The sequence below is a fragment of the Alosa pseudoharengus genome, unplaced genomic scaffold (assembly GCF_046254945.1).
Source record: "Alosa pseudoharengus isolate Yale_2024_CS ecotype anadromous, Long Island Sound unplaced genomic scaffold, YU_APseudo_1.1 YU_APseudo_1.1_scf_1, whole genome shotgun sequence".
NCBI lineage: Eukaryota > Metazoa > Chordata > Actinopteri > Clupeiformes > Clupeidae > Alosa > Alosa pseudoharengus.
The window spans coordinates 3,742,439-3,748,748 of NW_027468564.1; positions in this window are offsets into that span (position 1 = coordinate 3,742,439).

The window sequence follows — 6,310 nt, forward strand, 5'->3', positions numbered from 1 at the left end:
TAATCAAATAGACCTATGTCTTAAAGTTCAGTTAATAAAGTAACTTGCTTTGCTTTCATTTGAATCCCAATCAAGATACACAATAATTGCTTTATTGTTAATATGGACTCCTGGAAAGTTCAGAAATGGAAAATAATAGAATTTTAACCATATGATAAAATATGTGATTAATCGTGATTAAAGAAGAAGATGATTTCACAAGAAAGCGCTAGGTAAGTCTCTTTATACTGAAAACAATACCATCTAGTTTTTTTTTAGCTTGATATAAGATTAATAACACTTGGTTAGATTTTGATAGATAAGCAGTTTTTGCAGTGTGGATGTGTTCGGACCGCGACCAGAAAGTTGCATATTCGGTTTTTCCGCGGAGAAGCACTAGGGGGAGACGAAGCACCCACCAAACGACCCAAAAAGTGTTGTAGAACCAACACAACGACTCTCAATCTGCATAATTAAGGTAATTTTTGCTAAAATTGTTGCATAGGGCCTCTTTAACTATAGGAATTCAGCGATTAATCGCGATTAAAATTTTGAATCGTTTGACAGCACTAATATATACTCTTTTGATCCCGTGAGGGAAATTTGGTCTTTGCATTTATCCCAATCCGTGAAACACACTCAGCACACAGTGAGGTAAAGCACACACTAATCCTGGCGCAGTGAGCTGCCTGCAACAACAGCGGCGCTCGGGGAGCAGTGAGGGGTTAGGTGCCTTGCTCAAGGGCACTTCAGCCGTGCCTACTGTTTGGGGTTCGAACTGGCAACCCTCCGGTTACAAGTCCGAAGCGCTAACCAGTAGGCCACGGCCCTAGAGTGATGGCTAAGAACCATTCCTGCCTCAAAACCTGGATTGCTGCTAGAAAGGTGCATTCCAGAATCATTGTGGAGACTTGGAGAGGCTTGGTAGCTATAGGAACCATGTTGAGTGTTGTGCAGATACAGATGTTTCCATTGATTATTTAAAATGGTACAAAACATTGTGGATATGCCATTGTATTTCCATTAAATTGTTGAAAAAGATTGAAATGTGTCTTGTTTTTGGTTGCATGTTTCTACCACATTGTCTTACATCCTTTAGGCATGTGGCAGTTTCATTTTCATTCACAAAAAAACATTGGTCAATTCAATTCAACACATTCAATTGATACTTTCCAGGGGTATGAATATTTTGGGATTAACTATTACAGATTTATTTACAACCCCAAAACAGAAAAAGTTGGGATGATGTGTAAAATGCAAATAAAAACAGAATGTCAGAATACAAGTCTCGTAAACCCATATTTAGCAGCAAGAAGGACATACAGTAGACAACATATCACATGTTGAAAATGAAAATTTGGACTATGTTATGGAAAGCATTAACCTGACTCTTGCCAGATGAATTTTGTGCCGCCTAGCTCCACTCATCCATCTGGGATCCATTGGACTGGTGCTTCAGAAGGCTGGGCCTTATTTAAAAATCCTTGCATAAGATTGGATAAGCCACTTGTCCGTCATCTATTGACGTGCTACTTCAACCACTCACATCGAAGCCAACTCGTGACGCTGATAACAGCCCGACAAACACGGGACGTCCCCCGGACCTTATGCCGACATTCACGACGTCCCCGATTGGTCCCGAACGTCATGTTCTCTAGCGGACGTTCCGGTGACCTTATTGACGTCCGGAGCAAGTTATCGTTTGGTTATTGCATGACGTCCGGTGCAGGACTTTCTGGGGACGTCACCGTCAGGTCCCTCGGATGACATTTGCATTTGGTCATTTCAAATACCTCCTAAGGACCCGACAATAACGTTATACCGGGGACATGGGGGGGACGTTTGTTTATTCACACATGGCAGCGGAGTTGAGAGCGCTCTGGCTACCGCCTGCAGGATGGAGACATCACATCCATGCACGACTTCACGTTACACGTCTGGGGATTACTAAGTAGGCCTATCTATCTATCTATAGTCTCTAGCAGTAGCTACATTAGCCTACCGTAGTCTAAGGCAACATATCATACAGTTTATGAAGTTGTGCGTCTATGAGCAAAGTAGAACCTCTACTTTGCTCATAGACGCACAACTTCATAAACTGAGAAAAGGGTTGTTAACGTTAAACTCAAATTCAGCATGTCTGCATATGTAGACATGCTGAATTATGTAGCACACACATTTTGAGTTTAACGTTAATAACGTTACAAACTAGGGAAGGGATTTTATCAAATTCATGTTAGCTGATGTGATGCTTGGTGTAACGTTAGCAAAGTCGCTGTTCTTAGCTTCTAACTTAGCCTACAATGCGCATTTCTTCAGATAACTGTACGTGATGCATGTAACATGCTCTAAATAGGCAGTGGTTTATTTAACGTAGTCACATACTTATATCTGTTTTATTTTCAGAAACACACACACGGCCGAATTGGGACTGAACCGACTTTTGTAGCTGAATACGATGCAATGAAACTAGAGAAATGTTAAAAACAGACCACGTAGGCTAGCATTTGTTTATGAGCATAGATAAACAGTAAAATGTAGCTGGGACGGTAGAGGGGTTAGAAACCCATGAATGAAAATAGCCTATTTATTTCAGGTAGCCTATTTTTTCACCAAAAATATGTGAAGACCATGAAAGTTTAAAATAAAAAAAAATAAAAAAACTCTCACGTTCCCAGCGCCCCCCTAGGTTGTATGAACGCCCCCCAGAAACCCTACACTAGAGAGAAGCCTTATAAATGTGCCCAGTGTGAAAATGCCTTTTGAACAGCCGCACAACTGAAACGTCACATGCGTATACACACTGGAGAGAAAACCCTCCCGAATTACATTTGGTAAAGTTGACTAAAAACATGTAGCCTGGCTAACGTCAGACCTCATCTCATTGAGATGGGGTCTGGGAACTAGACATTCATTTTCTCGTATTTGAAACGTGGTTTACGAATGCCCAGAGCCTATCAAATCAAATGCGTCTGTACGTAGCTCATAACGGCTTCGTTGTGTAGTCATCGTCTTGCTGCCCTCCCTCCGTTCTGTGATTGGTCCCCTGAGGCGAAAATTTGCTCCATGGAATCCAGGCTGCCTAGCAGCGTGAATAAAATTGAGCGCGTAAGGCAGCATGGGAAAACCCAGGTATAAAAAATTGTCTTTTGATGATTCATTGTACTCTCACAATGCAAACAATTAGGAAAAAGCGGCGGCGATTGGCTCAATGTATTCACAACACACCTCATTATTGGCTCAATGTATTCACAACACACCTCATTATTGGCTCAATGTATTCACAACACACCTCATTATTGGCTCAATGTATTCACAACACACCTCATTATTGGCTCAATGTATTCACAACACACCTCATTATTGGCTCAATGTATTCACAACACACCTCATTATTGGCTCAATGTATTCACAACACAGCACATGATTGGCTCAATGTATTCACAACACACCTCATTATTGGCTCAATGTATTCACAACACAGCACATGATTGGCTCAATGTATTCACAACACACCTCATTATTGGCTCAATGTATTCACAACACACCTCATGATTGGCTCAATGTATTCACAACACACCTCATTATTGGCTCAATGTATTCACAACACACCTCATTGTTGGCTCAATGTATTCACAACACAGCACATGATTGGCTCAATATATTCACATGTCGACATTTTGCCGCGGAAGGGGTGTGATATGTGAAGACAACTGCCATGTTGATGCTACAAACTAACCCCATGCATTTCTATGGAGGATTTTTGAGTGCTGTGTCTCCTCATTAGAAAGACTCTGTCTAAACTTGAGTCACAGAGGAGAATGTGGACCTAGGAATTTCGACTATCTGGGGAGATTTTGTGAAGACTTAATTTTATGTGTTAAATCCCTTGCTTTGTATTTTCAAACTTTATAGGTTGTCACAGGAGAATTTGCTGTTTTATTGGCAAAGGGAGGCTTAAGAAGGTATTACAGGTAGGAGTGCCAATAATTGTGAGTGACGTTTTATTTTTCTCAAAATAAATTTGCTTCTCTTCAAGGTTGTAGTACGGTATGTTGTGTAATCCCACTGGATTTTCTTGTAAACATTTTTTTTTGTGTGTGCATATTTTGCTAGTATAGAGTCTATGAAACAATATATTTTTTTCACATACATTTTCACACTTACATGACATCATCATTTATATAATGCATAATTAAGACTGGGACAACTATCACTTGGGGGTCAAATGTGAGAAAACACTGATAAAGAGGGTATTTTGCCTAATTTTTACTGAATATCATATTCACTTAGCTGATTTTTTTTTTGTTTTAAACCTGCTAATTAGCATTTGCGGCCTAAAACTGGCTTCCATAGGCAACATAGAACGGGTGAATAGGGTAAAAAATGTAACTCCTTGATATTCTTATGAAACTTTACTAGTTCATTATTTATGTAGAGACAATATTTTTTTGCATTACAAGTTTTCTGAAAATATATGTTTATGGATGTAATTTAACAATATCTCATTAATTATGCACATACATTTTAATTACAGACATCTGAATATTGGATAGTTAATATTGAATGTAGTCAGGTTCAGATTTGCCTTCAGAACTTTTTCTGAATTCAGAGCCTTAAAAGAATGGCTTGTTGAAGCGTCAGTCCTAGGTTATGCCGATTTCATTTGGATGCAAGCCATGTAGGATTAGGGGCAGTTCTGTCACAGGAGAAGGATGGGTAACAGCGACCAATAGCCTTTGCTAGCCGGGGCTTGCGGCCAAGTGAGAGGAACATGTCAAATTATGAAACTCAAACTCCTTGCAGTCAAGTGGGCAATCACAAAAATGGCAAGTATCTCCTGGCAACAAGTTCATTGTGACAACAATCCCCTCCTGCAGTCAGCGAAACTGGGCGCTCTGGAACGAGGGGCAATTAGGTTTACAGCCTACCCATCCATGAAAAGGGTTAAAAGTGAAAAAGTGCATTAGCATACACTGTATAAAATGTATCCAATGTTAAGAATAATAAATAAACAAATAGATAAGTAAGTACTACAGCAGTCATACATCACCTGTCTACAGCCACACACACACACACACAATCACACTTCACTTGCCAGTGGCGGAACAGAGCAGAGTCTTGCAGAGTGCAAGAACCAGTATTGTTGTAGTTATGTGCATTCTTTTAACAGTCTAATATGATGTTCATTTAACAGTCTTATAGGGAATGAATGAGTTGGCATAGCGGTTAGTTTTACGTATTGGCACATAGTACTGCCGACCTGACTGCATGATAACCAATTCATTACTGAGTACATGATGTGGTTGGCACGATATTCTCTCTGCTTTCTTAACCACCCGTGTTTTCCAGAGAGAACAGAGATCTGCTAACTAGTTCCTGTTTCTGGCTCTTCCCATCCTTCATCAGCCATTAGTCTACTGAGCACATCCTGGTCTGTGTGTGCGTGTGTGTGTGTATACAAGTGTGTCCAGGCCTTGTAGGCCATTTAAGTCGGTGCCTTAGTAGCAGAAGTTCTGACTGTCTGGAGAGAACCAACTCCATGTACATTTTTAATGAATGTAAATAAAGACAGAGTTTATTTTTGGTAACACGCCTCTGGTTTTCTGTAACCACAAACCTGTGTTGCCTGGTTGAGCTTCACGTAACATTAAATAGTCCAAGTGATTGAATATTCTGAGGGGCAGGGCCTCAGATGGCGTAGTCGACATGTTACAATATAGAGCTAACCTCCCACTTGCTACACATATTTTTATTTGTTAGTCTCCAGTTTTCATCAGAAAGTGACAAATCTGCAAGCGGCCACATCTGTCAAAGCATAATCTGATGACATGTCATCAACGCAGCCAGTTGCCATTTAACACCATGCATCAGCATGAAAATGTGCCGATTGTCTTACATCCTTTTGGCATTTGTCAGTATCCTTCTCATTCACAAAAATATATTGGTCAAGAGAAAATTCAACATTCAATCAATATTTTCTAGGGGTATAAATATAAGACTTATTGGAATTAACTGTATGTTATAGTTGGTTTATGGTATTAAGGATTTATCTATGATGAATTATTTCTAGTTTGCAAATTAAAATGCTTTGGACAATCAAATAGATTATTAAAAATAATATGAATATTTGCTTACTTGTGTTGAAATTAGGCTTCTCTAAAAACATCAATGAAATAATTTATTTGATAGCTCTGAGAAACAGTGTCATCTAGCAAACCCCTGGCACACAGAGAGACAGAGATCTTGTGACGTGTGTTCACTAACCCCAGATTGGTCACGTGCATGAAACGATTTCCATCAAGACAAATAACAGCATCCATCCATTCCT